Source organism: Stegodyphus dumicola, chromosome 2 (genome assembly GCF_044657685.1).
Source record: "Stegodyphus dumicola isolate Sdum_Otavi_A_Nest chromosome 2, ASM4465768v1".
In the NCBI taxonomy this organism is placed as follows: Eukaryota; Metazoa; Arthropoda; class Arachnida; order Araneae; family Eresidae; genus Stegodyphus; species Stegodyphus dumicola.
The window spans coordinates 154,772,272-154,792,824 of NC_140769.1; the positions used below are offsets into that span (position 1 = coordinate 154,772,272).

Consider the following 20,553-nt stretch of genomic DNA (forward strand, 5'->3'; position numbering starts at 1 on the left):
ATCATTGTGTGTAACGTTTTGTATTTGGTTGAAAAGTTATTTTAATATTTTATCCCGTCCTCCGCATCCAACAGCCAAATGAGTTTCATGAAGTATGTGAAATAACTCAGTGTCCGTGACGTAATACTATAAAATACTGATGCCTTTTCTAACAGGATAAATGAATTTAATTTTGTTTTCCAGAAACATCACATCATAGCGATTTAGCAACCAATTGTCTTGTAGTTCCTTTTAGTAGTCATTTTGGATCTTTTTACATTTATTATTTTCTGGTAAGTAGTTTATGGTATTCGAAAAGAATCGCATGTGTATTTTTTCATATCTTAAGGGTTTGCCATTTGCCTTTCTATAGAAAGTCTAGACAATGAACATTTAATCAATGAAATATTTAACAGCTAATGAAATATTTAATCGTTTCATACATTGTCGGCCAGTTTTCTGCATGCCAATAGCACAAAAATGAAAATCATTTCTGATAAAAAAATCATTCTAAAATGTAAAAAAAAAAAAAGAAAAGAAAAGCTTACTTTTTTTGCTGGTGTTTGATGCGGGCAAGATGGTAATCAACGAATTCACTGTTGTTCATGAGTCAATATTGCTTTAAAAACGTGTATTCGAGCAGAGCAATATTAAAGACTCTCTTGTTAAAAAAAAAGTAACATTGTCTTCAAATTAGTTATATAAGTAAGACTTTTGAACTTTAAATCTTTCATACCATCTGAGTTATGATATTCATTTTTCGGTGGTGTTCCATCTTTTAAAACATTGTATTATACCTCAATGTCTAGCAGTCTGCTTCTAGTGTAAGAAGTTTACAGCTGTTTCATAACTCGTACTTGTCGGGCAAAGCAACGATGTCTGTTTAGAAAAGTAATCTTTCTTCTTTGTTTGTTTGTTTGTGCGCTTCAGAAATCCCATTTATGGTAAACAGCGGTAACGGTTTATATGTTATTTTTGATAGTAACATACGTATTAGCTCTCGGTAACGGTATTTTTATGTTCTTATCGAAGGAAAAAAAAACTGTTCATGCAAACTGTTACTGCTGTTTATCCAACGTATCTTGCGACGCTCAACGTATCTTGCGATCAGACGCTCAACGTATAATCCCCACAGTGTTTTTTAATAGATAATCTAAAAGAACCTAATATGGGTATATCTACCATCCACCTTAGGTGTATATCTACCATCCACCGGTATATGTGTGTACCATCTCCCAGTCTATGTGTGTATAACATACAAAAGAATTTGATCGAGTAAAAAATTTTAATCTTATAATTTTTGTTTAAAAATAACTAAGACGAGTCCTCTAATTGACGAAAGCTTACGTTAGTACTTTATAACTTGTCTCTTTTCCACGATGGGTTGACAATTGCTGGAACGGGGTTTGTCAGAGACATGAACTGAGAGGAATGTATAGAGTTTTCTTAATATACACACATTATATTGACCTTAACACTAGGTTTACGAACATTACTATAGGTACTGTTCTGTTATCGGGACCGGAGTCAGAAATGTATGTATGTATGTATGTAGTGTGGATTCGTGTATGAATGTATATAAGTATGTTTGTATGTGTGTATACACACGCGCACATATATATGCACATAGATTCATAAACATGTGCATACAAACATACATTTGTTAATCTGGCTCCGATAATAGATGAGTATCTTACTATGTTTACGAACACTACGGTTGCTAAATTCCAATAATCTGATGTTTGTAGAAAATAAAATTAAGCTAATTTATCCTGCTAAAGAAGGTGTCAGTACCATACAGTATTACGTCACAGACACTGAGTTACTTCGCGTACTTTTTCAACTCATTTGGCTATTGGACACAGAGAAAGGTGATAGAATATTGAACGAAATTTCAATTAAATACAGAAACGTTACAAGCAATGATATTGAACTATACATCCACCTTTCTGAGCCCTGCCAAGAAAAGGCAAAAACGTATTAAAAAGGCCATTGTTTTGAAATCTATGATTTTTTTTTTTTTTCTGAATGCCCTTTGTCTGGTAGATGTTATTGTTCCAGGTCATCCAAGCAGAGAAAACAAGTTTGTTACAGTGTTCCAATATCATGTCAGTAATTGTTTTAGGCATTTTGAGCAAAAGATTTTTAATAGCAATCTATCATTATTTTTCAGAATAACGCTTCTATTTTTAAGAAATGAACATATTTTACATAAGTCTTTTATCACGACCTTTTTATTTCCTTGTACGAAGTAAAAAGGAAGTATTGTAATCGCGAAAAGTTTCAGGCAGCATATTTCAACGAAAATATCCATTTTGACCGCTATCGAATGCAATTTAACGATGTTTTTGCGTGATATCTGTACGTAAGGACAGAATAAAAGACTTGTTTCTCCCAAAAAATTATAAAACTGCTTTAAAATTAATTCTGAAGAGAATTTTTCGTGGCGTCTGTACGAACGTATGTACGTACCTCGCATAACTGAAAAACGAGTAGCCTCAAAACGTTGAAATTTTGTATATAGGACTGCTATAACATGTAGATGTGCACCTCGTATTTTGGTTGCAATCGGCCGCACCAAACGTATATAAATATATCTACTCTGTTACCCGGCTCAGTGATCTCAGTTTCTTTACTCGTATATGTTTGTAAATTGTACATTTTTTGCTTTAAAAATGATTGAATTATGTTGTTTTTATCTTCCGGTTAAGGTTTTTATGCCTTTAGTAAATCTGTATGCAATATTTTTAGAATTATCAACAATTTTAAAGTTGATTGAGTGCTGCTAAGCCTTTTTTATTATGGCGGCCATTGATTGTTTACATTTGAAACAGGAGACTAGTGGATTTGTTGCGAATCTAAAGAAACTTAGCTTCGCAACAACAAAGATAACGCCTTCATTTATTATTGCCAATTAAATCATGCTTAATCCTTTCTGGAATTTTTTCGAGGAAATAAGTGTTTAAGATTTACTTCGTAATTTTTAATAAGATATTTTGAGTTTTTATGTATTTTTGCCTTCTCGCGAAGTGAGAACTGAATTAATTGAATGAGAAATACTCAATCGTCTGTGAAAAACCGTTTCTTTTTTGTTTTGTTTGCTTAATTTCTTTTATACATCATTCTAGATTTATTATAGTATTTGAATAGAACATGTGGCAACGATTAGATAATTCTATTCTTTAAATGATATAGTAAATTTTGTGTATTATGAGTTATAATATGAACGAAATATAATACTGTTAAGTGAATCTAGCACCAGAGTGTCGCTATGGTAAACAAATACTAGAGTGAATTTTAAAAAATGCATTTATTCTGTTGTGGTTTATGCGCTGTCGGCGAAGTAGATTTAATTCAATCCAGTAAGTTTAAATGAAATGAAAAAAAAAAAAAAAAAAAGCGTATAATTTAGTATTCCGTACAAGGAAGTCATGTGGTGTAGACATCAGATTTTTTACTACGAGTATTTCTGTCAGATTGACTGGAATACGAACCCATGATTAAGTTAATTTAAAAAAAACACTTACAACTTAGCACTAGAACTACCAATAACGGCCGATTCGACGAATTTGTAGCTGTTTTTTATCGCTGTAAAGAAAGTTACAGTAGATTTAGTGTTAACAGACTTCCCGGAGAAATCTACGCTAACTATTCTCTGTAGAAATTCTTTATCTCTTCTTCAACCATTCATGATGACTAGAGAAAGGTATTTTGCCAGGATAAAAGTAAAACTTATACTTTCCTATAATTCTGTAACCATATTGCTAGTACTCATAAAAATCTTATACTTTCTTCTCTACCGTCTTTACTCGCTCTAACTGAAGCTTTTCTAAAACATCTTGATACAATGACTGGAACTCAACGGCGGCAGATCGTGCCTTAGTCTTGAGCCTAATGTTTACGCTTTAGGCACATGCGATTGGCATACAGTCACACTTGATATATCCTTTACGTCGGTGAACCGCAGTGCGTTGATATTGGGTTCGAAATTACCGAAAGATATTTCCTTTGACTTATGGTTTTCTTTAGAATCTACATTCTAACTATCTTTAGATTTGTCACTAGAAAAATTATTTCGTAAAAAAAGGTTTATTATGATTAATTATGAAACCAGCTTACCCGTCCTTTTGATGGGTTTTCATAGAGTTAGGTAAACATAATTCTGAAATTAAACAGCTAAAGGGTGTTGAGAAATATTTATTGATGTTGCCAAAAGATCGCAGAAGGTAAAAAGTGCAAATATCAAATACGGATGTTTACCAAGAAAAGGTTTTGGTTTAGGTTAGAAAGGATCCAAATCTCAAAATTCTCAATTCAAGTTCCGAGTTACGTCATCAGTATGACGCAAGCCATGTGACATAGGTCAACCTGGGAAAAGAACAGTTCGGAAAAGTCATTACTGCTTTCAGAATACAGAGAGGAAATACCCAAATTAAAAATGAAAAATGAAGAGGCTATTACTAAATTAAATTATGAAATTGATTTGCATATTTTTTATCTTACATATATATATTTATTTAATATTTAATTAAAGGATATAAAATCCTCCATACTATGGATACTCTTTGATTGAAATTTTGTTTTGATTTTGAACGAATTTCTCGTCAAGGGGAAATAAATTTGGGTATGTGTTAGTCTTATTGCATAGATAATTGTCAGTATAAATTAGAAAACTATAAAATAATAGTTTTTGAAATTTTGCTCATGAAATCCGTCAACATGACGGGTCCCGTAAATCTAATGCTAAGAATTTCTCTTGCTATTCAGATAACAGAGTATTTTGAGGTGACAAATGAATAATTATGCTACAATGGGAATCAAGAAAATGATTTCGTTGTACAGTTATACAAAGTAGCTGAAATTTTGCTATTTTTTTTTTTAAATCTGGATTTCATAACTAATTTCTTTTCTACATATTGGTTTCTTGGTGCAAAATGGTTGATAATTTAAAAAAGAATTGTTAAATTTGATTAAATTCTTTTAAGCTTAAATTTCGTAATCTTTTGGAATTGAAATTTTTTCTTCTAGAAATAATTATTTCCATACTTTGTGTTCGGAAAACTGGCAGTAGGCTTTGTATCTACAAATATTAAACCTGGACGAGTACCCTTAATAACAGGGTTTCTCAAAATAATGTATTGAACTTTTTGCGATACAAAATACAAAATTTATGTGGTCCGTTCAGCTCCAGAGGTCGATTTATAAAACAACCGCAATACTTTAATGAACTAAACAAAAATATTCCTTACATTCAACGTGAAAAATTCGCGCAGATATTCAAAAACGAGTTTACCGATAAAAAGTTAGTGCTTATTGTTAAAATTTCTCAAACTTATTTCATCAGATTTAGGGAGAAACTAAAAACGGAATTTTACCCCTTTCGGCAGTTAACACCTTGACTGCCATGTGCATCGCCGATGATTCACAGCGGACTGAATTTTCGGAGCCGTGCGCTTTTGAACGTAATTCACAGGTTTTGCATTGTCTTAAGCCGTGTGAATCACCGGGTGCTTCACAAACACACATAATTATACGATTAAAATTATTTCTATAGCCTCAGAAATTTACTTTGTATTCTTGGTTTTCGACTTTCGAAAGCTTTTTTTTCCATAAACTGTTCTATTATTATAATATATACAGGGGTTGGACAAAAATATGGAAACACCTTTAAAAAAACATGTTTCTTTGCTTAATATGGTGTAGGAAACCCGTTGGCATCCAAAACAGCTTGCAGTCTTCTCGAAATGGATAAATACAGTTCCTGTATGTTTGCCAAGGGAATATTATACCATTCTTCCTGCAAAACAGTGGAAAGTTCAGATAACGATGTTGGCGGTGGATAACGAGAACGCAATTTCCGTTCCAATGTAGACCACAAAGGTTCGATAATATTCAGGTCTGGTGACTGTGGTGGCCAGGGGAGATGGGGCAACTCATCCTCGTGCTCAGAAAACCAGTCCTGGACAATGGGAGCTGTGTGAACAGGGGCTTTGTCGTCTTGGAAGACACCATCACCATCGGGGAACAAAGTTTGTACCATGGGATGAACTTGATCGGCCAAAATGTTCACATAAGTCTTGGCAGTCATGTGCCCTGACACAGTTATCATGGGGCTAGCAGAGAACCACGATATAGCTGCCCAAACCATAACAGAACCCCCGGCCATGTTTCACTCTTGGCAACAAGCAGTATGTATTATAGGCTTGAGATGGCGTTCTCCAGACGTAAACTCGGCCAGAAGTGGGAAACAATGTGAAAGAAGACTCGTCAGACCATATTACTCGCTTCCACTGTTCTATAGTCCAGGCTTTATGACTTAAACACCACCTTTTCCTGTTACGGGCATTAGCATCACTGATGAGTGGCTTCTCAATTGCAGCAGGGCCAGCAATTCTCTGTTTATGAAGCTCCCATCTAATTGTTTTGGTACTCACAGGGTTCGATAACACAACATTCATTTCAGCAGTAACTTTTGCAGCTGTGGTCTTCTTATTTTTCGTCACAATCGCCCTTAATGATCGTCTGTCACGTTCACTCAGGACACACTTTCGTCCGCGCTGTGATTTAGCAGATGATGTTTTTACGCTTTTCAAATACGCGGAATAAATCTTCGATACAGTACCTCTTGAAACACTAAACACCTCGGCTACCTTGCTTACGGAAGCACCTACCATACGTGCTCCAACAATTTGCCCACGTTCGAAGTCTGTTAACTCTGACATAATGCAATGACAACCTCACATAACAGTACTCCGACATCAACTGAACTGTTTAGCACATTTACGAAGTTGTGTAGGTGGCGTCAGTAGTCAAAAACGCCAGCGCCACCTACATATTTCATTAAAATCAATCTTTCTTTTCAAACATGCATTTCACAAGGTGTTTCCATATTTTTGTCCATCCACTGTATTTTGCTGCAGTAACTTTCAAATAATTATTATTTATGTTAAGTAAAGTAGAAACGGAACTGAATTTTGAGATAAATGGGATAAAAAAAAATTGAAATTAAAAAAAAAAAAAAAAAAAGAAACACCCACCCCCACATTATTTTACCCTTATTTTGCTATGGTAGTTAATATGTTAAAGATTACCTGCTGAGTAAAACATAGCAACGGTTATTAATTTTGTATTTCCCTTCGAGAAACTATTGCTAATATTTCTGAAGATTTCGTATGTAAAGGCATGGTATGTTTTACATTTAATTTATGAAACATTGTAGAGACATTAGAATTTTTTCGAAGCAGGAAAGATTAAAAATGAGCAACGCCTTCGCCGGAAATCGAACCACGGACCTCTGGAATACCCAGCTTGCAGACCACCGCACTACGAAGACATGCTAAGAAGGCGAGAGAAATAATTTGTGAACGCTTATACCTCCCTGATACTGAATATATTTTGATAAAAGTTTCAAAATTTTCGCAACTTTCTTTTGAGAACGCAACTACACATGTACCTCTAACAAAAATACTTAAGGCAGGGTTGGCAAACCTTTTTAGTAGGAGGGCGTATTTCAGAAATGCAGGAATGCGGCAACCACCATGGGACAGCCATAACAACAATAAAAATAAATATAAAAAATTAAAATATGAAATCTTTCAGATTTTATATTACGCCCAAGAGGGAGCGTTTTTTTAGCATTTTGTGTGTTACCTTTATTTACTAAATATCACGTTCTTCGCATTTAAACCATAAAAATTAAATTCAACAGCAATATCGCAAAATAATTAAAAAGAGCATATCTTTAGAATTTCCGATACACACCCTGGCGCGTTGGAGATAAAAGTGTTTTTTTTTTTTTTTTTTTTTTTTTTTTTTTTCTGTACAGTGTTGTCATTCTCGATTTGAAATTACTGAATTCATTAATCCAAAATTCCTCAAATCCTCAAAGTTTTACAAAATATGAAATAGATAATGAAACAAAATCCAAATTCGAAATCTGGACTTCCAGATGTCCGTATTAGAGTGAAGGACTAGGTTATTCAAAATTTTATATCTTTATAGGTACCGCCGTTTTTTCACAGTTCGAGAAACATACATACATTCATGCAGGTTCTTCATTATTCAGTTTCTTTAACTATAATGCAGGGCTCTAATATTTGGTGGCAACAGTTTGAAAAGTGATACGGACATTTACAGTGAATCGACGCAAATGAAATTAATAGTCCTTCAGCGCTAACGCTTTAATAGTTTGGGATAACGAAAATAAATGTATAATAAAAGCAAAATAATGCATATTTGTATCAAAATAAGTATTATTTAAGTGAATTATGAAAGTTGTAATGTCCTAACAATTTATTTTGTTATTGCGGAAATGTTTATGAAAAGATAATGCTGCAGAAATTTGTTTATAAGTCTTCGCAGCTAAACAAGAAAACTGCGAATTGTTTTTGTTGTGCAGCTAATATAAATTGCTAAAAGACAATGGCCTGAAATGAATGTTTTAGCCCAAAAGGGATGTCAGTCCTGAATGGAGTATTAGGCTTGTCATTTTCAAATGGTATTTTGCGTTAAATCACTATAAACAGAACAACACTTTCCCAATTGTTACCACCAAATATTATTGCCCTGGTATTACATTAAAAAAATTAAATAATGAAGAATCTGCATGAATGTATGTATGTTTCTCGCGTTGTGAATAAGCGACGGTAATACAACCATCAAATTCTAAATAACGTAGTCCTCCATAACAAATGGAAACCCGAATTTTGAATTTCGAAATTGTTTTATTATCAATTCCATATTTTTAAAACTTTAATGAATTTTTGATCAACGATTTCAGAGAGAACAGTGACAACACTGTACGGGAAAAATATTTTTATCTCCAGCGCTTGAGACTGTCTGTTTAAAATTCTAAAGTTATGCTGTTTTTAAATACTTTGTGATTTTGTTTTTGAATCGAGTTTTATGTGGAGTAAGTACTAAGAACGCGATATTTAATAAATAAAATAAACACACAAAAGTTAATAATAATAAAAACAAAATAAAGTTTTGCAAAGCTGTCTTAGTAAGAAAACTGTGATATGATAAACTGAAAAAAGACTAAAAGAACAAAAGAAAGCATACCAGCACTTATCGCTGCATGGAGAATTCTAAACTTATACTGCTGCGCTGCTTTTAAAATTTTTGTAATTTTGCTGTTGAATTGTATATGGCGTAAGTGCGAAGAAAAGAATGCTTGATAATAAAATTAAAAAGACAAAAAAAAAAAAAAAAAAAGTTAGTGCGAGTGAGTGTAACAGCAGAATGTTAGATTGGTAACTCATGGAGAGCGTAAAAAACCTGAACAAACCTTTTTGGGAGACCGTCAAAATCTGAAATCTGTCGGACTTTTTTTTTTGTTGTTGTTATTACCAAGTATTTCCAGACTATTATTGTCTGCATCTTTTCGTTATTTTTTTATTTATAGAGAAGAATGCGTTCCTTGTATATAAATAGAAATAAAAATTCATGAAATGATAAATTTTTTACGAACGAATTTTGGAATTCTGTACGAACGTAGGAGCCTAGGATTTTACAAATGCAAAACAAAGGACACCATGTTTGGACACACTATACGAAGATTACGGGAGCAGAAAACAGTTCACTAGAAGAATCAGATGATTCTAGCAATCGAAAATTTATTTTGTTAATTAAATAATGCTGTCTAGATATTGCTAAGATTCAGTTTTTGGCAAATGTTTAATTGTACAATCCATACTATTGTTATAATAACGAATATAAAAGAAAATGTTTTACTGAAATTATTTATTACAATTGCGAGTGTTTTTTTTTTTTTTTTTTTTTTTTTTTTTTTTTTTTTTTGTCTAACTTATAAGGTATTTCTCTTGCCTTCCTAGCATGCCTTCGTTGTGTAATGGTTCTGCACGCTGGGCCGGTATTCCAGAGGTCCATGGTTCGATTCCCGGCGAAGGCGGTTTTTAATTTTTCAATCTCTCTTGTTCCAGAAAGTCCTAATGTTTCGATAGTGGCGTCCGAACTAAAAGAGTGTTGGATGAGGATTCTCACCACCTAAAATTTGGCTATTGGGTCCCCCAAAAAACCTCAGTCGTCCTTTAAAAGGGGGAACGTATAAGGTATTTCTCCCGCTTTCCTAGCGTGCCTTCGTGGTGTAATAGTTCTGCACGCTGGGCCGGTATTCTAGGGGTCCATGGTTCGATTCCCGGCGAAGGCGGTTCCTAATTTTTCAATCTCTCTTGTTCCAAAAAAAAAACGTAATAGAGAACAAATGTCTCTACAAACTGTATAAAATTTAGAATTTTGATATTCGAACAGCGGACATTTTAAAATTTCTTCGCGGTCACAGTGTTACCCCTGATTTAAAGGGGATAAATCCTGCAGGTAGCGTTTTTCGTAGATCTTGTTTTTAGGTTTAACGAAATGAAATAATTTTCAAAATACTTGCCTACAAATAAATCTATTCTTGTAAAATTTCTCATATTTTAAAACTGCAAAATTATATGCTAAATTAAAATAAATAACAGTACAAATTTCCCTTATTCTTTACTAGCTTAAGAAACGTAATAGAGAACAATAGAATAATATTTAAATTAAAAAAATTCAAATCATATTTCATTAAAGCAGAAAAAATCGCAAGTAAGACTTTCGTTAATATTAATTAAAAATTCATAAATTTGAGAATGGTTTTATTATGTGACTTCAAAATACCACGATCATTATCTTGAAATGATATATTCGGAAAAATTTGCAATAAATACTATATTGTTAAAAAGATGCATTTGTATTACTTATAACATCTATACACGATTTGTAATGATACGGAGTACGATTAAAATTACGGTTAAAGAGATATAGCTTGCAAGTAATAATGGTTGATTTTGACGTTGTTACATTAACTATTTCACATTTAAATAGTTAAAAATTTTATAAGAATTAATTTGTAATTAGAGGAAATATAGAAAACGCCTGAAATCGTCTTGATCTATTCATTTTTAACGTTTTCAACAAAGAAAAAAATTGAAAAGTTATACGAGTTCTTACAAATAAATTTAGTGTTTTTATAAGATGGCGTAAACGTCTTTAGAACACAAAAAGCAACATTCAGTTTTAAAAAAAATTACCTGATTTAAAATAATTTCCATAGGAAAAGTGTGCGTTTCCATAATTCGCTTCTAAACTTGGTGCGTTTCACGAGCATTAACGAGTCATGAGAATATAAATGTTATTCTTTCTATTCCATAAAAATTTTCACCTCGCGCGTACAATTGAAGAGGAAATGCTCAGAAACGTAGTTTCACTTTAACAGCGCGTTGTGTATTCACCGGAAGCTGCTGTCCCCACTCGTCACAGGCGCGTGATTCGCATTTGCGGTTGTATGTTTTTTATATTAGCACCAGCACCTGATCAGAAATCAAGAATTTAAACAAAAATAATCAGTACACATTGATTATCACAGCGTATTTAGATTTTTAAGATTGAAAATCGAACAATTTTGTATGTATCCTAAAAATCATTACGAATTTTAAGTAAAAAAAGAAAAACGTTTTCACAAAATAAGTTTTTATTTAAAACTCATAAAATAATTAATGAACTGAAATAAAAAAGTATTATATAGTTTAATGGGGAACAAAAGATTAGCTAATTCTCTTTGAAAATTTCAAATTCATTTGATTCATCTACAATTTTATATCGCGAATAATAAAAGCGTGGGCTCCCGTGATAGCTTTTTAAAGATAATGACATACTTTTGGCAATGAAATTCGGTTAAAAGATTTCATTTAGGTGTACACCCTTTTACTATTAATTATAATCGATTATATTATAATCGTACCATAGGCCATTGACAGGCTACGGAAAACAGTTATTTCTAAATAGTTTCTTTCTTCTACGTTATTTCTAAAATAAAAAAAATTCGCACCTAAAACTAAATTTACTCACTGCTCCATTTATAGTAAAGTTTAATAGCCAAATCAATCCCCGAAAACCTGAAAATCGTTTTGAATCAAGCTGCGAAAACTGTCAATTTTATGAAAGGCCGAGCTCTAAATTCAAGAAATGGGCAGTGAACATGAAACGCTTTCGTTACATTCTGAAATAAGATGGTTATCCAGAGGGTAAGTTTTAAATCGTCTTTTTATACTTCGAACAGAAATTCACATTTTTCGCTTTGATTCAAAATTGGAATTGCAAAAATATTCGTTTAGTGAATTATGTTGGCACGTTTAACATATTTAGCTGATAATTTTGAAAAGTTAAATGAATTAAATTTAGGATTACAAGGGCAAAATGTTAATTTGTTTACCATTACAGATAAAATAAATGCAATGATAAAAAAAAGCTCAAATTAATAATCAAAGAATTAGATAATAATATTTTAAGCTTTTTACGCTTTCAGAAAGTTTTTTTACCGAAAATAATTTTAAAATAAAAGAAGAATGAGCATCTGACTTTAAAAGTCATTGTTTTCCATTCATAAATACTTTCAACATATATTTCCCCGAGGATTATGGGAAAAAATTGGATTAGAAATATATTTTGTTGAAAGGAAAGGTATCTGAAATTTTATCTCGTGAAAAAAAAGAACAATCGATAAAAATTTCCTGTGAGCGAACTCTAACTGATGATTTCAAAAATAATGCACTTGTGAACTTTTGGCTGAATCGCAAAAAAAATTTAAAGGCATTTCAAACAAAGCTATTAAATTTTTATTACCTTTTTGCGCAACCTATTTCTCTGAACAAGGATTTTTGATCCTTGTTGCATTCGAGAAATAAATTCAGAAAAAAATTGTAAGTCGATCCTAATATACGGTTAAAACCAAGTGAAATAAGACCAGGCATAAAAAAAAGAAAATAATTTCTCTTTAGCACGCTCAAATTTCACGCTAAATTTCAGAATTAAAATATTATAACTTAAATATTGATAATTAAAACGTTAACCAATTTTTAATCTAATATTTTTTCATTTGTGCGTATTTAATGCAAATGTTCAAAATTGTGCAAATGGCAAAATATATATTTTTTAATGTTTCTATTGAGAAATTAAAAAATAATCATTGTAAAATTCAGTGGTAGTTCTAGAGTTTTTCAATTTTTGTTTACATGGTAGGTGTTAGTCAAAAGTTTAAGAACCGCTGGTTACCGAACCGCTGGAACCGCAGTTACCGAAGCGAGAATTTAAATAAATAATATTTATATCCTTAATAATTCTTTGGTTGCAATAAAATATTTCAAAAATACGTGACGTTTCTATACGTCATAGAAATATTTGATAAACTTTAAAACGAGAAGGTCCGAATTATCCGAAATTGTGAATGATCGTTTTAAGGAAATTTGCACTTTATATCCAAATAAATTACTCGCATTTACATTAAACTCAAATAGAAAAAGGAAAACTGCAGTTTAGTTGTCGGAAGCAAAACCTGTCATTCCATCGCCACACCAATTAGTGCTGATAATTGCGAATCGGAATGACTCGTTCTTGAATTACACTTGAATTAGGAATGAAAATATTATATTTTTATTTTCAGCTGATTTTTCTTGTAACGGCTTTATTCCAAAAAAAAAAAAAAAAAAAGGTATAACGAGAAGTTTATATATCATGGCTTTAATGTACTTTCATCAGTGGGACTTAATACATTTGTCATTATAATAGTAGCTATAAGAAACGATCATAACTATGAATATTAATTTTAGTCGCAGAAAAATAACTCCCTGAATAATGAAACGTTGTCTGAGTTACATGCAAATCATAGTACGATGCAAAACCGTCATATCACTGCTGATAATCTATCCTTGTCAAAAACGATACATAACTGTCAAAAAAAAACATTTCTGAGATACTAAATTAAACTAACACCACTTCTAAAAAATTTAATTACTTAAAGAGGGCAATAAACAACCGACAACAGAAAACTAGAAAAATGCTCTTTTAAAGGGTCAAAATTAAAATTTTTAGTTTAGTGAAAGAAAAAAATCTGATATGGACACCACATGACTTCCTTGTACGGCCTATTAAATTATATACATTTTTTGCTGCATTTCATTTAAACTTATTTTCTCAAATTTCACTAGAGATATAATTCTCATTCAATTAATTCAGCTGTCACTTTGCGGCAAGGCAAAAATGTATAAAAACTGAAAACATCTTCATTAAAAATTTTTAAATACAGAAAAACATAAAACACCAAATAAAATTAAAAACAGTTAAAAAATTTTACAATTAAAATTACAGTTTCTGCGTCATCTGTGCCAAAACAAACGATGAGCCAGCCGGTAGGAAGACAAAATTTTCGGTGCACAAAATTGAAGTTACCTTTTGGTCCCACTGTCCAAAACGACACTGAAGTTCGTGCACCAACTGACTTAATACGCTATTTTACTAAAACTTTCAAATGTAAACAAGTGGTGGCCTCTTTAGGCCTAGCGCAAGTTAAACGTGTAAATTGTTGATACATCTACAAATGTTGCATGAGGCATAAAAACCTTAACCGTAACATAAGAATAACATAATTCAAACACTTTTCAAGCAAAAAATGCACAACTTACTAACATATAAGAGTGCAAAAAATTGAGCGTACCGAGCCGCATAACGGAATGGGAATATAAAATACATATATATATATATCTTTATACATGTTTGGTGTCACCGATTGCAATGAAAAAGGAAGATGAACAACTAGCTGTTATAGCAGTCCTCTCGTACAGAATTTCAACGTGCTTTGGTAACTTGTTTTTGAGTTATACGAGATGCATATATAAGTCATGAAGAAATCTCCTCTGGATGCATTTTAAATCCATTTTGAAAAAAAGAGTCCTTAATTCTATCCGTACGTACAGATGTCACGCAAAAACATCGTTCAAATGGATTCAAGAACCGTCAAAAAATATATATTTTCTTATTATATTAATTATGATACCGGAATTTTTCTCCGATTACAGAACTTTCTTCACGTCATGCAAAAAAGTAAGAAGAGCAATCACCATTTTCACCTCCCCCCAACCTATATACCTATGTAAGGGAATTAATGTTTTCGGTCTAAAAATTCGGTAGTGAGTTTATGGTGAGTAAGCATGAATTAAGAAATCCCCAACATCTTCTTACTACTTTTTACAATGGATGTCTGCTTCACTTCTTGGTGACTCTGAAACGACTCTTTACTGGCGTGCTAGAGAACTTTTGAGACCAAGGGCTTCAGTTACTTTTATGTACACATTTCATTGATTGTTTGTACTTTTGTATTTGCCTTTGCAATGCAAATAAAAAAATAATAAAAATAAAAAAATCTGAAACCTTTCAGATTTTAAATTACGCCCAAAGGGGTATTTTTTTAACATTTTGCGTGTTACCTTTCTTTATTAAATATCGTGTTCGTCGCACTTAAACCATAAAATTCAGTTCAGCGGCAATATCACAAAATAATTTTAAAAGGAGCATATCTTTCGGATACACAGTCTCGCGCGCTGGAGATTAAAATGTTTTTTTCTGTACAGCGTTGCCATGGCTTGTTTTGAAATCCTTGAGTTTGTTAATGAAAAATTCGTTAAAGTTTTACAAAATATGAAATTGATAATAAAAAAAATCCAAATTCCAAATTAGGGATACCAGATGCCCATATTCGGTGAAAGAATACGTTATTCAAAATTCGATGGCTCTAGGTACTGTTGTTTTATAACAACGCGAGAAACATACATATACATTTATGCAGATTATTCATTATTTAATTTCTTTAAATATAATATAGGGCGATAATATTTTCTGGCAACAATTTGAAAAGTGATACAACGCTTGTATTGAATCAACGCAAAATGCCAAAACGAAATTAATATTCCTTCTGGGCAAATTGCCCCTTTTGACTAATAAAAAATGAAGAGGTCTGCCTATTTGTGTCTCTGTGCATACGTGACGTTCTTTTCGGTCCACGATAACTGTTATATGAAACTATTCCTATTTTCGGTACTTAACCTTTCTAAATTTATATAAAACGTTTATTGGATTTTGGAAAATTTGGCCAACTCGAAGTGGTATTTTACAGTAACCTTATAACAGTCTTTAATGGACAACCAGAAGCGGTAGTTTACCTGAAGCCCGTAACTGTTTTTATTGAAAACCTACATTAAAATATAAACCAAAACTTTTTAATTTTATTATTTAAGACTTCTGTATCAATGGGAAGCACATATTAGATTTTGGCTAAATTATAAACTGTATTATATATTACTTGAAGCTCTGGGCATAAAAATTATGTTATAAGGTAATCCAAAATTTCTCAGATATGATGTTTAAAATATATACGATTGAGACAAAATATACACTGCTCGACATTGAAAATGAAACTCCAAGAAGGAGCGGTCAGAAATTTATACAAATTTTAGAGTAGACGCACGTCACTGAGTTATGCGAATGATGTGAAATGCGCAGCTTTCCAGCGCACGTGAAGTAAGATATAAGGGAAGGAACGTGCAGAATGGGCAATATTCGTGTCGTTATTTCTGCCAGACGAATTATCGAAGAAAGTTGGTTTTTGTCCCGGAGGATACGATACGTGTAATAGGAGAGAATGCCAGGCCGCCGTCGACAAAGGCACTTCCAGCAGATAGACGATTTTACGAGCAGGATCGGACTGAGAAGGGCGGGTTGGTCCTTACGTCAAATCGCAGCTCATATCCACATGGATGCGAGCACGGTGCATCGCTATGGCGAACATGGTTGGAACAAGGAAATGTGGGAAGAAGGAGGGGTGCAAGTGCAGCCAGAGTGACGTCAGCACGCGTGGATCGACGCATCTGCCGACAAGCTGTGGCGGTCCCGCAAGTCATTTGTACCGCGATTCTGCAGCATGTGCAAGATACCCTGGATGTTCCCGTGTTGACGAGAACTATTTCCCGTCGATTGGTTGAACGTCGCTTGCAATCACGGCATCCGTTAAGAAGACTGCCATTGACCCCATAGCATAGATGCCAACGTTTAGAATGGTGCCGGACTGGAGCGATGTGGATGACAGAATGGCGAAACGTTGTGTTCTCAGATGACTCACGCTTCTGTTTATCCAGTGACAATCGCCGCATACGTGTGTGGCGTCGACGTGGAGACAGATCTAATCCGGCAGTAACTGTGGAACGCCCCACCGCGCGACAACATGGCATAATGGTTTGGGGCGCTATTGCCTACGATTCCAGGTCACCTCTAGTTCATATTCAGGGCACTAAGACGGCACAACGATACTTGGATAATGTACTGCGGCCGGTGGCAATCGCCCACCTTCAGGGGATGTATAATATAATTTTTCAGCAGGATAACACCCGACCACACAGTGCTCGCATCTGCCAACATTCTCTGCAAGGCATACAGATACTTACCTGGCCACCGTACTCTCCTGACCTGTCACCAATCGAACATGTGTGGGATGTGACTGGACGCCGTTTGCAGACTCTGCCCCTGCCTCGTTCTAAAGACAAACTGTGGCAAATGGTTGAAAGGAAATGGAGAGCCATTCCTCAGGACACCATCCGCACTCTTATTGACTCTATGCCTAGACGTGTTTCTTCGTGCATCGCTGTCCGCGGTGGTCCTACATCATACTGAGCCGACGCCGTTCTCGCTCTGTATTCTGACTATCATTTTGAAATAAAGCTCACTTATTGCTGTTTGCTGTCTCTGTTTTTTTTTTTTTTTTTTTTTTTTTCAAATTTCATCATTTTCTAACCACTCCTTCTTGGTGTTGCATTTTCAATGTCGAGCAATGTACATTTATAAACATTCAATGCATTCTTGAAATTATGCTGAATGCAACTAGAATAAGTTCATTATAAAGAAAAGCTCTCGTTATAAAACAATTAAATGTATTAGCCTCAATCCAAAATTTTGTGTTCGTTTCACATGTTCGCGTGGAAACACTGTTCAAATAAAAGGATGGATCTACCAAATGTAATCGCTACATCTTATTTTAAAATAAATAATACCAAATATAAATAATATAGCAAATATAAATAATAAACCGAATAAAAAAAGAAATATGTGGAAACATTTAACACTCTATCAGAAATTCTAAATATACTCTGCATTTAGAAATTCTGTGATTGTTGAGATTGATTTGTAAAAGAGAAACCCTGTTATGACCAAAGGACGTGCTAGGACCAATTCGATATATTCAAATCACAGCTGAAATGGTATGTGTGCACATGAATACGTATAATTATAATTGTCCCTTATATGGAGAAACAAAATAATAAAAATCTGGTGTGCACACCCCATAACTTTCTTGTGCGTAATATTAAATTATACGCAATTGTCCCTGCATTTCATTTAAACTTATTTCCTCGAATTTCACTAGAGATATATTTCTCATTCAGTTAATTCAGTTCTCACATCGCGGCAAGGCAAAAATACATAAGAACTCAAAATATCTTCTATAAGAATTGAAAGATATAGAAAAACATAAAACACCAAATACAGTTAAAACAATTTAAAAAAAATTTCAATTAAAATTAGAGTTTCTACGCAAAAACAAGGAGTTTGGCCAGCGGGCAAGAAGGCAGGACCAAAAGGATCACTCGGCAGAAAGACTTAATGCACTATTTTACTAAGTTTCAAATTTAAGCAAATATGCCTGCTACGGAAGAAAATTAGGCTTATTCGCACTTAAACAACATTTAAATTATTGATAATTCTACAATTATTGCATACAGATTAATTAAAGGCATACAAAACGTAACCGAAAGATAAGAATAGCATAATTCAATCATTTTTAAAGCAAAAAAATGTGCAATTTACCAACATACAAGAATAAAAGAAGTGACAGAGTAAAAGAGGGCTATATATATATATCTGTCCTTACGTACGGGCGGGAGATCATTTGCTGGCCACATCAGAAATTTTTATTCTGTAATTTGATTGATTCAAATTAAAAAATCATTTAATTCATGATCTAACTACTTAAAAATGATAAATATTTTATAGAATTGCGTTATATTTTTTCACTTCTCAGATACATAAAAGATATGTAACATTCTCATGTTCGTCTAAATATATAATTATCTAACATTCTCAAAATGTTTCGCTATTCCATCTGGTTTTATTTATAATCTCTCTTAACTTTTAAAGAACCTTTTGGAAAACCATTAAAATCTGAACCCTTTCAGTTTCTTTTTCTTTCTATTTTTGTAAGAAGGATTCGATAGATGTTTTAGGACTCGGATTCGGAAGAATTTTAGATTCGTTTCTCCTCTGTAGTTTAACTCTTTCTCAGTGAAATCTTTCACTAAGTATTGGGATTGATTTCACACACTAACGATGATAAAGATTTCAGAGTTTATTACTTTTGTATGTGTCAACCGTTTCTTAAATTCGTAAGCCGTATGTATAATTTTAAACAACCAGGAATTAAAATAAAATTCAAATAAATTAACTCCAAAATAATTGCTTTTAGAGCTTATGGATTCACTCATATTTGTTAACTGTTTTAGTTAAATAAATTTAGGTGAAGCAGAACTTTACAAATTAATTCATAATAACACAGAGTCTGAATATCCAAAATTATGAAGTAGCTTTCCTTAAATCATGACCTACTGAATTTCTAAGCTGTGAATATGGTTGGGAAATTCTAAATTAGATCTTTTGAATATGAATGAAGCCATGGGATGTTCTTATTGAAAAATAAAACAAAAATAAATACTAAAAAAATGAGAAATAAATTATCTTAACTTTCATATGTTAATTATTTTTGTTACAGTATAATAATATGTAAACATTTTTATTAGGTTTAAAAGAAACGCCTGCGTTTTTCAGATTTATAATGTATATAATAATTTATGATTTGATAGATTACAGAATAATTTTAAGGATTATTCTTTCCTAAATAATTAGAAGTGATACATTACACAAAAAGTATCAAAAATACTAATGTTAAATAACCTTAATTTCTTTAGTAAAATTATAAACTAATAGGAAATTTTTATCAAAAGTATTAAAGGCGAGTTAAATATTAGCTCCTTTATTATTTACCTAAACCTAAATAATTCAGTACTTTGAAAATTCAAACGTATCAGTTCTTAAAATTAAATACATTATTTACAACGTATTGCTCAGTTAAATTTAGATTATTAGAAATTGAATTTAACAATTAATTTTTAGTCTAAAGTTGCAACTTATAGGTCAAATCATCATTTCTTTCAATTTAAAATGATTGCTGGAATTATTTCTCCAAAAGTAATTTACACATACCGTTTTCTACCATCTGGATATAAAACTTCACGCAAGCTATCTCTTCTTTCATTTAGCCATTTTGCTTTAAATATATTCCATATATCTCAAACACGAAAGTGAAACCTGGTACATGCTCAAAGGTATTAGAGATTTATCTACTATCAGCAAACCAAAAAACAGAGCAATCTTAGAATGAGACAATAGAGGTTAGATTTTAGATTTGTCTATCATAAAACATTTTTAAAATTCTATGTTATCAAGGTAGAATTGATAATAATATCGTGCAATAAAGACGTCGGATGAAATAAAAACGGAGTTACCCGTAACTTTATCTTTGTAGATAAAAACTGGAACAAATTGCAACTCTTTAGATAAAATGACATTAAAAGTTTTCCCCAATTTTTAGAATAAGCA

At 32.5% G+C, this 20,553-nt stretch overlaps 1 protein-coding gene across 2 annotated transcripts in view; it reads right to left on the reverse strand.

The window, feature by feature from the left end:
* The window catches only part of LOC118199135 (natural resistance-associated macrophage protein 2-like), a 108,021-nt gene extending 87,757 nt beyond the window's left edge, over nucleotides 1–20,264 (reverse strand). Inside the window, exon 1 of one of the 2 annotated variants that reach the window (XM_085811324.1) lies at nucleotides 20,158–20,264. The gene's annotated coding sequence lies outside the window, so the exon portion shown is untranslated. Of the gene's footprint in view, nucleotides 1–11,057; nucleotides 11,160–20,157 lie in introns of those variants that run through there. The other variant, XM_085811325.1, reaches the window with a different exon arrangement.
* Between the last annotated feature and the right edge of the window lie 289 nt (nucleotides 20,265–20,553).